Source organism: Hippopotamus amphibius, chromosome 11 (genome assembly GCF_030028045.1).
Source record: "Hippopotamus amphibius kiboko isolate mHipAmp2 chromosome 11, mHipAmp2.hap2, whole genome shotgun sequence".
Lineage (NCBI taxonomy): Eukaryota > Metazoa > Chordata > Mammalia > Artiodactyla > Hippopotamidae > Hippopotamus > Hippopotamus amphibius.
The window spans coordinates 1,620,319-1,639,077 of NC_080196.1; the positions used below are offsets into that span (position 1 = coordinate 1,620,319).

Genomic DNA, 18,759 nt, shown 5'->3' on the forward strand with positions numbered 1-18,759 from the left:
AAGAAGGAAAAATTCACTTTGCCAAAAGAAGGTCACACAGAAGTGACAGTTTTCACGGGACCTGCGTGTGTCCCCATCTGGCCGTGTGCGGGGGCTCCCCTCTACCCGGGCACCTCTCCTCGTTCTCCCGTCTTCACATCACTTTGGAACCGTTCCTCGGGGGCGCGGGGGCGCCTTCTGGGCTGATGACACCGCTTTGCCCTCCACGAAGGTCCGGGGCCTCGGGAACGCCCGTCGGCCGCTCTGAGCGCGTGCCCGGGAGGAGGGTTAATGGCCTCCTGGAGGTCCTGGGATCAATATGGAGACAGAGGCACCGCCACTGCTGTCCGTCCATCCCTCTGCCTGCTCTGCCCCTGCCGCTCACGTGGGCTGTGTGCTGTGACCCCGGGGAACCCAGCCGTGGCGTCCTGGGAAGCAGGCCCCGAGGCTGGTGCGGGGGGTGGTGCTTCCAGGGGTGTCCTGTCGACAGGGACCCCTTTGAGGGGCAGGAGGGGGTGGAAGGGAAGCTGGGCTGGTGCAGAACCAGAGGCCTCAGCCTGCGCTCGGGGCCTTGAGGCCGGGGGCTCTTCCAGCTGGTCCCGAGCAGAGGCGAGGCAGGGCGGCCAAGCCCATCACCGCGTCACTGCACCCGAGGCGCGTGCGGGGGCCTGGCATCCCTGCCCCTCTGCGTCTGTGGAGCCTCATAGAGACCGACTCTGTGTCCGCTCTGTCGTCAGAGAGAGGCCACCGGACGGCAGCAGAGGCCTCGGCAGAGGACGGAGGTGGCCCCTGTGTGACGGGGGTGAGGGGACCCAGGGACCCAGGTTCTTCAGCATGCAGAGCCGGTGTCTGGGGAGGGAAAGCAATGCGTGTCTGTTTGGGGGAAGGGGTTTAAAGGAAAATCTGCGCCCCCTCTGCAGTGGCCCCCGTGGAGGAGGGGAGGCAGGTCTGCACCCTGAGCTGCTGGGCCCGAGGACCAGGCCGCTGCGTGGGTGCTGTGGAAAGTGCCTCTTTGTGTGAAATGAAAGCGCATTTTTTTTTATTGAAGTATAGTTGATCTACAATGTTGTGTTAGTTTCAGATGTACAGCACACTGATTCAGTTTTATACACACACACATCTGTCTACTAAAGAGCGTATCCTTAAAAGCTGCCCCTTTGGGCTCAAATCTTGGGCATTTTGGTGGCAAGCAGTACTGGCTTCCACCTATCCTCCCTTGAAGACCCCGTGGCCTGGGTGGCCCCCCCACCCCTCCCCGGTCACGCGGGCCCAGCGGCGGCCCCTCCACGTCCCAGCTGATTGGCTGGTTTCGCTCCAGCTGCGTTGTCTCCACGCTGGACCCTCAATCCTTGGTCCTTGGGCTTCATGGGCGATTCTGGGAAGGGGGCCCCTAGGAGAGCAATGTTAGAATTTCATGTTTTGATTTATTATGTGAGAAAACCAAGATTTGACTAGGTCTGTGCCTCAGTTTGTGGGTCACGTCCGTTTAAGCAGGTTTGAAATCCTGAAATGACTGTTCTGTTTTTTTTCTGGTTTCTGAAACACCACAATTAGAGCCACGCCTCCACGAGCATCAGTTCTCAGACCCTAAACTCAGGTCTGTAACAAGATCTTTACTTACCTGTGGGAAAAACAGTTATGATGTAAATATTCATAAAGTTAAATTTATTAAATTTCATGTCCTGTGTTTTATTCTGATAATACGTCATTACTTATTTTCATACATTTTTGGTATAAAATTTTTCTTCCTCTGATGAAATGTTAGTGATTTTAGAGGATGGGTTTTAAAAAATGATTTTAACTTGGCACACTAAAGATTTGGCAATATCAATTTCTCAAAATGTTTCTAAACTTTATTTCTCTATGAAATCTGAGTCCATTGATCTGATGACCTTTATATCTTCACATGTAATTGCAATTAAAATTTATAAAGCACTGTGTAGTTTACATAGCATTTCTGTATCTAGAATCTTTAAAGCACCAGGTTAAAGGGGTGGGACTTCATGGCAACCATTCAGCAATTTTATCCTTTTTCCTGATTGTGCCCACAAACCAGCTGCGCTGGCTTCTCTTTTCTCTAGATAAAATCTGGGATATATCCTGTGATTTTGCTAATCACACTATATTAAAAAGAAATCCTCCTCTGGTCACTTCTAGTCCTCAAACCGTTTAAATACCATAATCAAAAGATCTACTTCAATGCAAAAATAGCGGCTCCAAACTGCTGGGTCTGGGGAAAGCAAGTGCACAGCCCAGAAAGCTGTGTGCAAGCACCTCTCCCCCGCGTCCGTCAGGGCCGCCGCGTCCTCCCCTTGGGTGGTGCTGGGCTGAGAGCGGCAGAACCAGCCTCCGACTGATAGCAGTTAGAAAATATAATAGAAACACACATTTTAATATGACTATTCTTGTTATCTTCAAGGAGATAAGAGACGACACAAGAATCTGGGCAGAAAAAGGACTATACCAACAAAAGAGGAAAGCAAATTCCAAAGCTGAGAAATGCAGTGACCAAAATTCAGAACTTATGGGTAGATTTAACAGCAGGTTAGTCACAAATGAGGAGACATTCAGGAAGCTGGAAGCTCGGGCAGAAGAAGGTGCTCGGGATTGAGCACAGTAGACAAAGGAGGGAAAATGCAAGCGCGGACGAGGGACGGAGGAGGTAGGCTTAGCAGTCGCGGGAGAGAGAGCGTGCAAGGGAGATTTTGGAAGGGATGTGATTAAGAGCTTTCCAAAGAAATCATAAATGAAAACATCTGAGATAGACCTAAACTGCACAAAATTTAGGAAAATAATATTTATTATTTATAAACTTCCCGACATGCCTCTGAAATACCTTTTCCCTACGTGTTTGGGCTGCACTCTCTTCGGATCACCTCTTCCTAAGGAGCAGTTTTGCAGTTCACTGCGCTGTTTCCTACAGAGAGAAGGAAAAGATAATTCACACTTCCTTCTGGCGCGGTTGGTTAAACTTTAATTTTTATTATTGAGGGTTTAGAAAATTTTCTTTTACTTTTCAACTCATTTTTGGTCATATAACCTAGTTTAGGATTGTTGTCAAAATTTGGGAAAACTTTTATCATATATGAACTGTAAGATTTCAGATTCTCCTTCGCAATGACTAATCATCAATACTCTGAATTGATGACGTGAGTTGACAAGTTTCATCAGAGGCTAGTGAGGACGCCTTGTGAGTTTCATACTGTCTTCACTGATGCACTTATTCGTCTCAGATCAAGAAGACTTTGAAATCTTTTCCCAATGTGTTCAGATGATTCTGGCATCTGCGTTGATTAGATTTCCCTATAACTCAATCCTGCTCATGATTTCGACTCAGAATTTATCCCTTCCTATTGATAAATTACTGTTTTCAAAGTGATCTGAACACTCTCTTGGTTAAAATCTAGTGCTCTATGTCAGAATATTTCTTATGGATTCCACTGCATACCTTTTCACTTTTGTTTGTATTCTGTTGAATTTAATATGAATTTTTCTCTGAAGTCTTTAATAAATTTAAGCTTACCAAAAGAAGGTACACAGGCAAACACATTCATAGAGATACATTCATATACATCCAAATCAAGGCTCTACAATTTTTCACTTGTATCATGAGGATGTTTCATCTTTCTAAATGCAGTGAAACATGTGTTTCCTTTCTATCCACTCCCATCTAGAAAGAAAAAAGAAGGCAGAATGAACTTTAGTTATGACAGATATTAATGACCCAGTGCATACAATTTCACATAGTGATGATTGGAGGAATTTCCTGCAGACTAGCTTCTGAATCTACAGACGTGGAGACTGGTTTCTCTTACCCACAGCTGGGGCCGTAGGAGTGACTCTTATCTCTGGCCCTGCATCTTCGAGTCTTGGTGCCGGACCAGTAGATACGGTGTGCAGTGGAGACATTCCCAGAAGCCATCCTCTGTCAGGATGGTCAGCAGTAACTTGGTACGGGAGACAGCCGGACCATCACAGAAATCTGTCCCACCGTGTCCCCAACCCCACTGTCCCTTCACTGGAGCGCCCTGCAGCCCCTCCCACTCACCGTCTAGAGGGAAAGCGTGATCGACAGGAAATAGAAACGGAAGACGTCAGCTCACCGTTGTTAAAGTGTCCTATTTTTGCAAATTTTCTTGAGCGCACAAGCACATTGTAAAGGGCCGTTCACGCGGACGGTCTCCTGAGGGATCCCCTCAGGCCCCTGGAGGGCCCAGGCGATGAGGGGCCGCGAAGCTGCAGCTTTGTGAGTTCTACAGTAAATCTACCTTTGACATCTATTTATTCACTCATGATTTTGTTGTTGCTGTTTAAAAAAATTCTGCTCTGTGCTGGACGTCAGGAAACGTCGAGAGGACTGTAGCGCCGTGAGCGACGCTGTCCTGTCCCCCGCGGCCCCTGCACCGCCCCTCCCCACTCGGTCCCGTCCGGGTGCGGCTCCGGGTTGTGAAAGGCTGGGGGGCGACACAGGACCGTTCAGAATACCTGTGTGGACGGCAGCCAGTCAGGTTGCTTCTAAGTCTTTGCTTTCAATACAGTTAAGGGAAAACCTAATTATCAGCTGGTCGGTCATGAAAAGTAATTTTCATGATCGATCATTATGTGATTTTTGGCATATAACTCAGAGGCTCAAAGAAAGGAGTGGCATTACCTTGACAAATCCTATACTCACTGTTTACTTACTTATGTGAACAGGGTTTCTTTATATTTACATGCATAAAACAAAAATTAGTAAAAATAATTATTGCTGACTTGTTCCTTATTCTAACAATAAGTAGCCCATAAATCCAGTTAAAAATTACACACACACACACACACACACGAAAATTTAGGAGAGATTACTGGGTGTCCTTCGTAGCGTAGAGTTCCAGGTCATCTCTGAGTTTCATTGCCTTTGAGCTGTCTTAGAACCTGTAAACTGAAGAAGGTACGTCGTAATGCAAGTGATTCATGACCAGAGAAATGTGAACAAGTTGTGCCTAGTGGGGGTTCAGTCTAGTGTTGCCTGTGGCTATCGACCAACTGTGATGTATCTATAAATGCATTCTGACATTTCTAATCACATCTGTGTGCCTGTGCATGTATGTGCTGTGCGCGCTTGTGTGCCGTGTGTGCGCGCGTGTGTGCCATACGTGTGTGTGCGTGTGTGCCATGTATGTGCTGTGTCATGTGTGTGTGCTGTGTGTGCCGTGTGTGCGTGTGTGCCATGTATGTGCTGTGTGCCGTGTGTGTGCCGTGTGCGTGTGTGCATGTGTGCCGTGTGTGTATGCCGTGTGTGCACACGTGTGTGTGCCGTGTGTGTATGTGCGCCGTGTGTGTATGTGTGCCGTGTGTGCGTGTGTGCCGTGTGTGCCATGTGTGTACCGTGTGTGCGTGTGTGTGCGTGTGTGCTGTGTGTGCGTGTGTGCTGTGTGTGCATGTGTGTCGTGTGTGCGTGTGTGTGTGTACATATGCTGTGTATGTGCTGTGTGCCGTGTGTGTATGCCGTGTGCGTGCGTGTGTGTGCCGTGTGTGTGTGCTGTGTGTGCGCCGTGTGTGTGCTTGTGTGCCGTGTGTGTGCGTGTGTGCCGTGTGTGCGTGTGTGTGCATGTGTGTCATGTGTGCGTGTGTGCATGTGCTGTGTATGTGCTGTGTGCCGTGTGTATGTGCTGTGTGCCGTGTGTGTGCCATACGTGTGTGCGCCATGTATGTGCTGTGTGTCATGTGTGTGTGCATGTGTGCCGTGTGTGTGCTGTGTGTGTGTGCCGTGTGTGCGCCGTGTGTGCCGTGTGTGCCATATGTGTGCGTGTGTGCGTGTGTGTCATGTATGTGCTGTGTGCAGTGTGTGTGCCGTGTGTGTGCGTGTGCGCGCCATGTGTGCATGTGCGTGTGTGTTGTGTGTGTGTGTGTGTGCCGTGTGCGCATGTGCATGTGTGCCGTGTGTGTATGTGTGCCGTGTGTGCGTGCCGTGTGTGCGTGTGTGCCGTGTGTGCCATGTGTGTGCATGTGTGGGCGTGTGTGTGCCATGTGTGCGTGTGTGCTGTGTGTGCTGTGTGTGCGTGTGTGTGCCGTGTGTGCTGTGTGTGTGCATGTGTGTTGTGTGTGCGTGTGTGCATGTGCTGTGTATGTGCTGTGTGCCGTGTGTGTATGCCGTGTGCGTGCGTGTGTGTGCCGTGTGTGTGCTGTGCGTGCGCCGTGTGTGTGTGCTTGTGTGCCGTGTATGTGCTGTGTGCTGTGTGTGTGTGTGCTGTGTGTGTGATTGTATTGTGAATGTGTGGTAATGAACATTCTGCTGGTTTCCTTGCTGGTTAATAACGTAAGTAACGTCTCTGATGTGCTCATTTTATATGTGCCAGCTAGTCATGACGATTTTACCTTTTAAATTTTATGAGAGAAAAACCTTACCTGTATGATTTCTACTTTTGGAATTTATTGAGATTTTATTTTTGCCTAATAAAGGGCCGGTTCGGGGGTTATGACTTTTCCATCAGGACATGGTATTAACCTCTAAGACCCAAGGCAAAGAGCATCACGTGCTCCTGCAAAACTTTTCTTACAGTAAGATGAAACAGCTTCCGCCTCAAGGGCCGTATGGAGGAAGGGTGTCCCTGACGGGTGCCTGAGCAGACAGCTATGGGAGTGCGGTGGCCAGTCTCACTGCCTGCCGTCCAGGCTGTCTGCCGCGGCTCAGCCTGAGCTGCCAGCACACGTGCCCTCACGTCCCCCGCTTACTCATCCTCCGACCTCTGGGTACCAGGGTCATTACCACTCCGGCTTGGGAAAGCTGGGGGAACGGTTACTTTGAGATCTGTCCACAGGATTCCTCCCCAGGAGCGCAGCTAAAGGGGCAAGGCTGTGGAGATGAGGACCAGAGACGCTTCACCTCACGGTCTTAGAGACAAGCAGGGATGTGAGGGTGAAAATGACGGACAGTGATGACACGACGAGGGACCGCGGGGGGGGGGGGGGTGAAGTGGGGGAGGGGACAAGGGACCGCGGGGGGGATGAGGTGGGGGGGACGGGGTGGGCAGGGCCGCTGAGCCGTCCCCCCACCCCCAGCAGGAGCAGGGGTCCAGCCTCCGGCCTGGAGCGACCTGCTGTGCTGTGGGCGCCGGCCCATCCTCCCAACCCCCCCACGGCCTGTGGATTGGTGAGTCCGGGGGAGGGGCTGCTGCCTGCTGTGGTGACAGAGGGCGGTCCTGGAGGTGGGCACGGAGGGACCGCTCGCGGTCAGCAGGACAGGGGATTGGAACCTGAGGTGACCAAGGGAATGTGAGCCCCAGGGAGCAGACAGGAACCCTGGGGAGGCCCGGCCTCCCCCCAGGAAGTGGGCGGGAGGCTTCGCTGATCTATTCGAGTCCCACCCGCCCCGGTGAGCCCAGCTGACCCCCACGTGACACAATCTCAACCCTTCGCTCTTCTGGCCGAAAGTTGACACAAAGGACGAAGACACCCAGGGTCCTGGTGTCCCCGTGGAGGCGGCCCCATCTCGTATCTGGGACGTCCTGAGGCGCGTCCCCCACTCCCTCTGCTGTGCGCAGCCTGCCACCCTGGCGCCTCGTGCCTGGCGGGGCGGACCCGCCCTCGGGAGTCTGGACGCTCACCTAGAGGGCGGCGCCGTTGAGCTGGGCCCCAGAGGAGGCGCTGGTGTTCGCAGGCCGGGAGAGGACAGGATGGGCGAGCCACGTGCACCTGAGGGTCCCCTCGGCTCTGCTTGTCTCCATCTCGGCTGTGACGCATCAGAGCTCGGACGTCCCGTAAAGTAGAATGATAGGCAAAGTTATGTGGATACGGGCCTTCACTCATCTAGCGCTCAGAGAGGATCCCCCCCATTAAACACAAAGCACCCTCTCCTTATCCTCCCGGCGCAGGGATGCGTGCGTGTGTGTGTGTGCGCGTGTGTGTCCTGCTTCCCTGTGCTGTGGAGAGCGGGCACGGGTGGGGAGGATGAGCGGGAGGTGCTCTGGCAGCCACACGAGGGGATCCTGACGGCGTGGGGAGCAGCCGTCTGACTGGCCACCTGCGTGCGGACGCAGTTAGGACGCACCTGCAGACACACCGTCTGTGTCCAAAGCCGGGCTCTGCATGTTCGGGCCGCCTGAGCCCCTCGCCTCCCCCGGCTCCTGTTTTCTGTTTCCAACAATGTCCATCTGATGATATCCATCAGAGGAGGGTCCTGAAGATGGAAAGAGTGAACGTAGGTGCAGCGCGTCAGGACAGTGCCGGGCGCGGCGCAGCAGGCACTCACTGGGGACCAGTCACTGGGACTCTTCACAAGGGACGCGTGTGTCTTAACGTTCCCTTCGGTTTCCCCACTGACCGAGCAGCGAGTGGCACCGGGCTCTGGGTGTGGATCCCGGAACAAAGCCTCTCCCCTCTGCTGGGCCCCCGTCACCGGACGCACCCGTGGCAGCCAGGTGTCGGGTGGTTTCTTGTGTAAGAGGACGCGTCACCGGTTGCCCAGGGAGACTTCAAACGTCTCTGAGAAATTTCAGGCCAGGGAAGCCTCCAGGGCGCCTGTCGATGCCTGTATCCGGACCAACATCGAGTCACGCGGGGGCGATGCCTGTGGTCATCTCGCCCTTCGGGGGTCCACAGTGTTGTCATCTCTCAAACAGGAATCACTTGCTCTGCTCTTATTATGCGTGCTCTTCGGATGGGAATGTCTAAACAGAACGCCCCGCAGAGGTTGTGACCCAGGCCTCATTTCCTGCCTTGTCCTCCTCTGTTGGAAGCAATGATTTCTTCAAGGATGTCTCAAGCCACAGGCAGGAAAAGAGGTGGAGATAATTTCCCTGTGCCTCCCAGCACCTGGGGGGTGAAGGTGGTTATAAATACGACATACGGCCATTGTCCTCGACACTGACGGACAGCCTTAAGCTGCCCCAATTCAAGGCAAGACAGGCAGTCCTGGGTGGCCGTTAAGGGCCCTCGAGCCGAGGGAAGATGAGAAGCGTGGCCTTTCACGGGGGTCACTTTCATTCTAGCTGCCCCGAGACAACGCCCGTTGGGGTGATGCCCTTGAAGAAGGCATCACCCATGTCTAGTTTCTCCATGAAACCTCCCTGGTGGAGAGTTAGCTGTGTGGCTTTCCAGCTAGTCACTCTGAAGGACTCTGCTGTTAGGAAGGAATTTAGTGGCCTCACGCTTAACATAGCGGATGGTTTCTGCAGGATTTTGAGCCGCAAACGGTAGTCTCAGCAGCCTCCCGAGAGTCCGAACGACGCACAAGCACCACGGCGCCTGAGAGCACTGTGTCCCTGTCGACAGAGCAGAGAGTCTGTGTTTAGCCGCTGCTTAGATTTGCTGGAAAACACGCTGGCCCCAGGCCTTCGCGTGTGCAGTCAGACCCTCACGTCTCTCAGCTGCGTGGCTGAGTCTTGTTCTTACTTCCAGCGTCTACTGCAGTTGTGTACACGTTTCCACAGGTAGGAACAAAATAAGGTAAATCCACAGACACGTGGGCTTTTTGGAGGCAGATGTGATGAAGAAAGCACCTTCCCTCGCAGCAGCACGGAGCATGGCGACACGTGGCAGAGATGCCTCAGTGGGCCTGAGGGGCTGGTAATTACAGTTCTTTCCTGACACTAAAATGTTTTGACTTCAACACCAAAGGCATGAAGACGAACCGTAATCTGACAGCTTTCAAAATGCAGATTTCTTCTTTCTTTCTCTTTCTCTTCCTTCCCTCCCTCCTTCTCTCCTTCCTTCCTTCCTTCCTTCCTTCCCCCCATCTCTCCTTCCTTCCTTCCTGAAATACACTTAACAAAAATGTATTGTTTTCACCATTTTTCACTGTACAATGCAGAGGCATTGAGTGCGTTTACATTGTTATGCAACCATCACCACCATCTGTCTCCAGAACTTTTCATCTTTTCCCAATCTGAAACTCTGTCCCCTTGAAGCAGCTTTCATCGTTATGGAAAAGCTGGTAGAAGGCTGAGTTGACGTCATAGTGACACATGGAAACACACGGACAGTCCCCTGGGGGAGACGTTCAGAGTCGCATCTCCCAGGAAGGTCGGCCCTCGAGGCAGCTGTGTGGGGGCCCAGGTGGGAGAGGACAGGCGCTCAGGCTACACGCCCACGTCGGGAGGGCCCGCACCGTCTCCTCTGCTGGGATTCGGCACTTCCTGCAGTGACGACGTGGAGGAGGATGACTCAGTGTCCCCAGCGTTCCCGGCAACTTCCTTTCCTTTCCTCCAAGTGGACGCCCCTCTCCATCCCTCTCGGGAGAGCAGGCCTATACCAGCTCTTTCTCATTTATGGCCCAAGGCTGGCGCTTTGAAAAGAATCTACTGATGTGGCTATTACCAAACTGCCCCAAAGAAATGATCTTTGAGCAAAGGGAAAATTATTTGTCACTCCTAGTGTGGTGAATTTTCTCCAAAGTAAACAGCAGTGCCCTTCCGAAAATAACCCATCTGCCCACTGGGTCACAGGTATTCACATCTGGCCGGAGCCGTGAGGAGCCGGATTTACCCAGCAGCACGAGGAGAGGGCCCTTTGTGGGCGAGGGAAAGGCCTCCAGGAGAGAGGATGGCACCTCCCAGAGAGCAGAGAGGGAACAAGTGACCGGGCAGCGGCCGGGACCCCTGGAGGCGGGCTGTGTGGTGGCCTTGGCTCCGTGGCTGAGCCGCCCGGGCCTGGTGCCGGGGCTGCGAGGGCAGCCCGGCTGCTGCGCGTCCCCCGGCTTCTCGAGGCGTGCAGCAAGGGTGGATTCTTTCTGGGGACAAAAACACTTAGAAATTATTTTCTGAACCACAGCTCCAGCGTTTCCTGTTTTCACGATCCCGAATTGCCCTGGGAGCCTTTAGGGTCAGTGAGCCTCCCCGGGGTGGGGAGAGGACAACGTGCAGACACTGCGATTCGCAAGCAGAATGCTGACACACAACGTGCCGGCGGCCACCAGTGTCAGGAAACAGCTGTCCCCACGGGGTGGACGCTGGCACAGTGGGAAGAGAGCTGGGAAGAAGGCAGCAGAGAGGACACGGCACCGCGTTCACCAGAAGTCTGCTGTGTGCCGGCCACCTCGCTCTCTTGTTGAGGCCTGAAGGGGTCAGCTTCCGAGAGCTGCGATGACTCGTTCATGGACACGTGGCTCAAGTGTGTCAAGTCCCATCTCCTTGACTCCACAGACCACAGTCTTCAAAACGCGTGCTGTTGCCAAGGCAGTTCAGGCCCTCTGACTACCTCCATCTAGATGGAGTGTGTGCTAGTCAGGGTTCTCCAGAACCAAAAGCATGGATATCTGTCTACCTATCTATCCATCTATCTATCTATCTATCTATCCCTCTGTCTACCCATCTATCTCTCTATCTATCTATCTGTCTGTCTGTCTATCCATCTGTCTGTCTACCTGTCTATCATCTATCGATCTATCTATCTATATATCTGCCCATCTATCATCTATGTGTCCATCTGTCTATCTATCTACCCATCTATCATCTATCTACCTATCTGTCTGTCCGTCTGTCTATCCGTCTATCTATCTGCCAATCTATTATCTATCTAGCCGTCTGTCTATCTGTCTGCCCATCTGTCTGTCTGTCTGTCTGCCCCCCTGTCATCTGTCTATACCTGTGAGGGAAGGACTCACTGTAAGGAGCTGACTCACGCATTTGAGGAGGCTGACCAGACAAGCTCTGAGCTGACCAGGAGGAGACCCAGGGCAGCTGATGGAGAAGCTCATGGTCCAAGCCAGAGGCCTGAGAACAAGGAGACCTGGCAGAGTAAATTCTGGTCCAAGTCCAAGTCTGAAGACAGGAAAAGACCAATACCCCAAGGCAGAGAGAGTGAATTCTCTCTTCTTCCGACCTGTGGTTCTGTTCGGGCCTTCAGCTGATGGGGTGAGGCCCACCCGCGTGGGGAGGGCCACCTGCGGTGTCCGTCGAATGATGCAAACGTGAATCTCATCCCACAGCCCCCTCGCAGACACACCCAGCGTCATGTGCAACCAAACGTCTGGGCACCTGCGGCCCAGCCAAGGTAATGCATAAATCACAGCGTACTGGTTATAAAAGGATTTTAGATAGATCATTTGAAGAAGAGATAGACACCAGAGGAGCTACAGGAAAAGTGTTTTTGAAAGTTTTAGCCATACTACTTTACATTCATATAATAATAAAGTGATAGATTTTATGGGTAAATCTAAGAGACGACATAGATACATAGCTTTTTTAACCATTCTTTGAAGTCAGCTACTAATATTCTCATTTAACAGATGGAGACAGTGAGGTCCACAGAGACAGAGTGACTTCCGTACGGTCATAGAAGAAGAAAGAGGGATAGCACCAGAACCACCACGTCTTCTGACAGTTCTTTCTGTAACAACCACCGCTTTTGAGTAGATCAAGATGATGTGTTTTAAATTCAGGTGGATCAAAAAATCTAACCATCAGCAGGTAAATTATAGTTTTGTTTGTCTAAAAATCTTTTTAAATTTTTTTAATTAAAAAATGTCTATGTTATTACTTGGTGTACTTAGATTTTAAAATGCCAAACTCTTTCCAGAATAAAGTCTGCGTGCGTCTCAGATGGTCTGAATAAATGTTTGATCTTAAATACATAACACATAACACAGATTTAAGCTATTGACCACCAGGGAGGGGGAGAATGGTTAAGAAAGGTGGAAGACTTAGGCAAGAGCCTAGAAAACTGTCATTTTTTTGGACAAAGAACAAGACTCGGTTTCACGCTGTCGAATGGATGCTGTATTTCCTTGTTCAGCGGGTGTCCAGTGCTCTGAGGGGAGGGGGTTCTCTGGATGGAGCGCAGCTCAGGTTCTTATGGGGGTTTAGTGAGAGGCTGTGGAGGAAGGGATCACCCTCCTGGAACTTCTGCTGAACAAGATTCCCAACTGTCCCAGCCGGGAACCAAGACAGAGATTCTAGTATGTGAGACCCGGAGTCGAACACGTTTCCCAGAAGGGTCCCAGTGTCAGAGGAGGGGCTGAGGCAGCCACGGTGAAGAGTCAGAGCTGGGGGGCGGGGAGGAGGGCAGAGCCGCGTTGGGGTGACGGATAACAGCTAGAGGGTCCAGATGTTCTTATGACTTCGAATTGTGCTCCCAGCATCGTGTCTGCAAGCAGATTAGTAATGCCAGCTGCGCTGCTGCCTAACCTCTAACTTGCTGAGTAACGCGTCACGTCTACCTCTGGCCTGGACCTCCCTCTGAGACCCAGGCCCGAGCATCCCACTGCCCGCGTGACATCTCCCCTGAGACATCCCAGAGCAGCTCAATTCTGACGTGTCCGAAACCAGAGTCGGGCTTTCCGTGAAAGCCTCGTGCTTGCCTGGGCTGAGCCCAGTACTTATTATCTCGACAAATGGTGGCCGGTGAGCCAACCCCCCAGGGTGCCCGCGAGCGCCCGGGATCACCTCCAGCTCTTCCCCCTGTTCCCCCGCGTCCCCAGCCTCATCCCCGCCTCCTGGTCCAGGCCCTGGAGCCCTTCCCTTGGGCCATCGCAATAGCCCACTCTGCCTACATCCTCTGTGACCATTTGGGTTGAGTTCCCCCCTGCAGCTAGAACAGTCTTGTTCAGCGTGAGACGAAAACCACATCACTGGCTTCCTCTGCCTTAGGGGAGCGGGCTCTCCACCCGGTCTCCAAGATGCCGGCGTGGCCGGGCTGGGTCGCCACACACCAGGGCCCCACACCCACCGCGGCAGGCCCGTCCCAGCCCCAGCCGCTGACTCGGGCCCTGCGCTGTATTGGTCTCTGCCGGGCGCTGTCTCCTTCTAGCTTTGCCTACTGAGCGCCCACGGCGTCCTCCACTCAGCAGCCCGGCCCTGCTTCCCCCAGGAGTCCTTTCCCCACGTCCCCGTTGTAGGGCGACCTCGCAGCTCTCCTTTGAACTTTGTCTACAAATTGTAATTTAACAGGTACTCACGTGATCCTTCAATGCCTCTCTCCGCCCCCGACGCAGGCAGGGACAGGTTCTGGTTTTACTCTTGATTTGGGGCTGGAAAGAATAAATAAGTGAATCCCAACGGAGCAGGAAACGGCTAATGGCTTTGTGTGGCCGCTGTGTGTCCGAGAGGCCCCACGGCTCTGGCCCGGGCGGGGCGGGGACCACGTCGCTGCTGCTCTCTGTCTGCTGTTTGTGCTAATTTAAACAAGATAAGAAGCAGGGACGTGGTTGCGCCAAGAATATCCCTAGAAGTGTGAGCCTTAAAGACTCTGCTGAAAAGTCTCTGGCAAATGAATCTGGAATATCATTAATACAACTCGATTCTGCAGAAAGTAACGTTGAAAACATTTCGCCAGACCTCTTACGTTCTCCCTTTTCTTCATTTTAAGGAAAGGACAGAGGGTGTATTCTGCATGTGCTAATTTCATGATTTCCTGGGAATGTGTCTCCTTTCCTGCTTTTTCTCTTTTTGTCCCATCTTTGGGTGGCTATCTCTGCACCAGTAGGTCTTACGCGGGACCTCTCCGAGCTGAAACACCCCTACGCGTCTGGAGGACACCAGGCCTGAGGAGGACTCTGGAACTTCTGGGGACCCAAGGTGACTCAGCGCAGTGTCACGTCCATCCCGTGCTCCTTCACGATTTCTGTGGGTTTTCACCGAAGCATTTCAGGTTACACACCTGAAGGTTTGTGAGGAAATTTCGTGAGTGGAACCAATAGGTCAGCAAGCCTTTAGGGTCCCCAGCCTGCTGGAGATGAAAGCTAGTCTCCATCCAGAGGCGCTTAGCGAGTGGAAGAGTGAAGTGGGGGAAGCTCCTTGACTTGGGAGTATTTGCTGGTGCTTCCTAGCCTGTCTGCATCAACATTCCTGCAGCACATGAAATTTACAAAGGCAGTGGGAACGAGCCGTGATCGCGCCTCCCTGGGGATTTCCGTGATATTGTAAATCAGCCGCGCTGGCTCTGAGGGCCGGCCGGACCTCTTGGCCTCTGGGTTTTCGGAACATAATTCAACCTCAGTCCTGGGTTCATCTCTGTGTCTTCTTCCCAGAAGAGCGGGAAGAACGTCCTGAGAGTTTTCGGGTTACAGTTTATTAAAGTTCTTAAATCATCTCGAAAAGGGAAATCTGACCCGAGTAAAACAAGTAATTTTTTTAAATGGCCGTCAGAACAAAGCCTGGCATCTTAAACTGACAATTAATTGTGAATATGGCTGCGAGAAGCCCAGAGAACTATTTCAGGCTTCTGTTGGATTTAAGTCACATTCTCATCACCATGTATTCATAAGTATATTATGCTTACGAATAATAAGAAACATGTCTGTGCACTTTCCACATAATGCAATATTAAGAAACTCGAGGCCAGCTTTCAACAGCTGAAGCAGAAGTTTTGACAATTTTCTTGTGAATTAGAATCATTCCGAATTAGCAGCTGGGTGAGACGGTCAGTTTGGACAATTTAGACCCCACAGTGGTGTCTTAGGTCTGATATATTTGTTTTGGCTGCCTGGGTAGCTCCAAGTCAGTGGACGATGGCTGGTGGAGAAAATGGGGAAGGCCCCCCGCACATGTATGTCTCCTTTCTGGGCAGGTGTTTATAAGTGTGATGGTAGGAATTTGCCTTTCCTGTGTTGAGGGAATGACTTCAGAGGGTCTAACATTTTTCCTCTTCGTTCTTGAAACCCAGACAGCACTGGGAACCCGTGAGCCCCTGATGGCAATTGTGGGATGAAAGGTCTTAATTGACAAAAGAGCCCCTTGGCTAAATTCTCGTCTTTGTAGAACTTGTCAAAAGTGTTCAGTTTCAAGCCAAAAAGCTGCCAGAAGGAAAGCCAATCACTATGACAGGAAGATTAGGAGAGCAGAGATCTGCCGGCTGCAGGAAAGCACACGGCACGGCAAAGGCGGTGGGGGGGGGGGGGGGCTGCGGAGGGCAGTGAGCCACGTGGGTCCCTAGGAGAGGGCCCGGTCCCCCCGGCGCCCAGCTCTGCACACCCGCGCTTCCCACCCAGGAGCAGTGACTTGTCTCTGCCATAAGAAACTGGAAATGCAAGGCTCCAAGTGTCCTTCTAATTCAGAATCTTCTCTTCCCATTGTGCGTCTACATGGTTCCCAGCTTTGGAGTAAATGGAGAGATAAAGGAAGCAAGTGACCGCCCAGGTTATTCTCTGGGGAATCCCTGTCGCATGGGCCCCTACATTCCACCCGCAAATATATGCGCAAGCTCGCGCACACACACACACACGCAGAGTAGATCCTGTAGAGCTCGTTGTGGGTTCTCTGCAGGCTGTGGGAAACCTCCAAGAAAAGTCCTCGCCTCTCTGAGTTACATACAGGGCTATAAATACGCTCTTTTAGTTCAGTTGAGAAGGTTTAACAAACAGGCAGAGTTAAGACGTGTGTGAATGGCCCTGAAGACAGCTGGGCCAGGCCTTAGTGATGGTGGTTCTTGTTTGCTCTCAGCTGTGGAAGGCAGTTGTGCGAAGCTCCATCTTAGGTCTGGGGGCGGGGGGGGGGGGGGGCTTTTCCCACAGCCACACCCCCTGCACGGTCGCATCACCAGAGGAAGTCGGATGAAGGGATGGACTCGGATCTGTCAGTCTTGGGAAATACTGTTGTTCTGATTACCTAGAAAAGAAGTCGGAATTTGGCTAAAGAGGCATTTTGAATGTTTCCATTTCCTCCTAAACTGTGGGACCTCTATCCCTATCAATACCCTGCCCCCGACTCCTACCCAAGGAGGGATTCCGTCTTAGCTTCCTCGGCTCCTGAGCCTCTGTGGGGGTTACAGCCGCGGGAGCGCGGCAAAGGCAGAGGGTCCAGGACGAGCTGATGGATTTCAGGAAGTTCCAGGAGGGAAAGGGCGGGTGGGCAGGGAGAAACGTGGGTTTCAGCTGAGACTGTCTCGAGGGGTCTTTTTGACGAGCCTGGAGAGAAGTAGGAGAGAGGTTTTAGGAGAAGATGACACATGATGGACATATGAAAAGAAAAAGCACAATTGGAGAGAAGACTTTCTGAGGCTCTTTATGTGCTTCTGCTTGTTTATTTGTTTTTAATTAATAGAATTAATAGAATCCCTTTTGCAATTTACGGAGACCCCGGTAAAAGATATTTCAATTGCTTTTCTAGTTAAAACCTTGGCTGTCAGACAGTTTTTCTTTGCATGTAACGCCTCGCCGAGAATGGGTGGCAAGGGGCCCGGTTTATGTGGGTGACGCATGTAACGGAAGCCCTGTCTGCGGGGCGCTGGACACTAGTGCTGTGGGGGCCCTGCGTCAGAGCCCCAAAGGCCCCGATGATCGCATCCTCTGTGCTGAGCCTCTCCACGCAGGTCGGACGTGTCGGACGTGGAGACCCCCAGCGTCCTGCTGTGATGCCCGTCACACGAGAGTCAGGGCTCCGGTAGCAGCTGGAGGGAACCAGGGACGTAAATGTTACCCCAGTCGTCTGTGCCTGCTTCAGATCAGCACACTCTTTGAAACAAAATGGCTTGTTTTAAACCTTTTGTGTAACCAGGGCAGGGCAAGGACTTTAACACTAGAAAATACAACTTTCAATTTTTTTTTAAACACCACTATTTTCAAAAACAAAAGAGAGCAAAGCCATCACCGCAAAGTGAAATAGTCAGTGTTTGCGTGTAATTTTCCATCTGTGCCCTAGCGACTTTCACTAGCAATTTAAAAAACCCTGTCATAAGCAGAAAACACATTTGGCCACAAACGTAAACTCCCTTCCCTGCTAGTGATTGAATGTGACTTCCAGGTTTATAAAGTCACAGGCCACTCACATCGCGTTAGTTGTTGAACTGGGGCGAGGTTTGGCTTTGAAAGATGTTTACAATATTTTTCAAGTTTTGTAATAAGCGAGTGTCCAGTGAAATTCACCATGTGGACAGCAGGAACGGGGCGGCCTGACAGTTTTCTGCTTGTGTTCCCAGTGTCAGCTGCCGGCATTGCAGCCTGGGGTGGCTGCCTCGCTTGAAGACAGAGGCTTAAATAATATCAAGATGACGCGGTGATGCCGAACGAGATGTTGAGAGACGTTCTCTACAGCGTTCTACACACTGCGCTGAGTGAAATCACCCTTTCTCAAAGTTTAGCAGATTAAAGTTGTACATTTGCCGTGGGCAGGAAGCCAGCTGTTTCTGGAAACATAAGAAAGGTACAGATCTGTATCTCCTTTGTGTTTTCAGGTAGTGTGAATTCACTCCGCTCAAGTGATTCTGTTTGCGCCTGGTCTGGGAGCCTGGGTTGGCAAGTAGCCGCAGGGCCTGCAGAATAACTCAGTCTTCCCGGGTGACTGCATCCTGGTGCCTCCCAGCCCTCAGCATGGCCACCCCTCGCCCCCAGCCACCATCGCCGAGACATCCTGGCTGGCAGGCCCCTGGCATTCGGAGGCCCCTGTGGCTTTGGCTGTGGGGTGGGGCCTGGCTGGGAACAGAGGGAGGGACGCAGAAGTGGGATAAGGAATTGCCTGGGGTCCTCAGATGTCATCAGATACTCCATCTATCCGTGTAACCCCAGGGCTCTCTGTTTGGCAACAGTTTCCCCGGTTCCTTCTGTGACGTCTCCCGGGCTGCTACATCATGCTTTCTGGGGCAGCCCCTCTTCATTTCAAGCCTGCACTTTGTGCTTTTTTGTTTTTTACCAGATTCAGCACAAAAATGTTAACAAGGGTGGAGGAGGAAGAGGAAGACGTGCTGATTGGCTTTTGTGGCCCCCCCAACCCCCACCCCCCAGGCCTTCATCACCCTCTCCGTCCACGTCTCTGGGTGTGTTGGTCCTGTGGCGTTTCACCCTTTCTCCTTCCTAGTCAAAATGTTCAACATGCTGTATTCCTCACTGAAGTCAGTGTAAGTTAAAATCATTTTGAGAGCTGATCTAAGATACCT

At 51.9% G+C, this 18,759-nt stretch overlaps 1 long non-coding RNA gene across 1 annotated transcript; it reads right to left on the bottom strand.

Moving 5' to 3' along the window:
* Positions 1-1,267: 1,267 nt before the first annotated feature.
* On the bottom strand, positions 1,268-3,590 carry LOC130830962 (uncharacterized). The gene is made up of 3 exons (XR_009047922.1): positions 3,503-3,590; positions 2,816-2,896; positions 1,268-1,369 (listed from the first exon to the last, which is right to left on the bottom strand). It is a non-coding gene; the product is annotated as an uncharacterized LOC130830962 (long non-coding RNA).
* Positions 3,591-18,759: the final 15,169 nt, after the last annotated feature.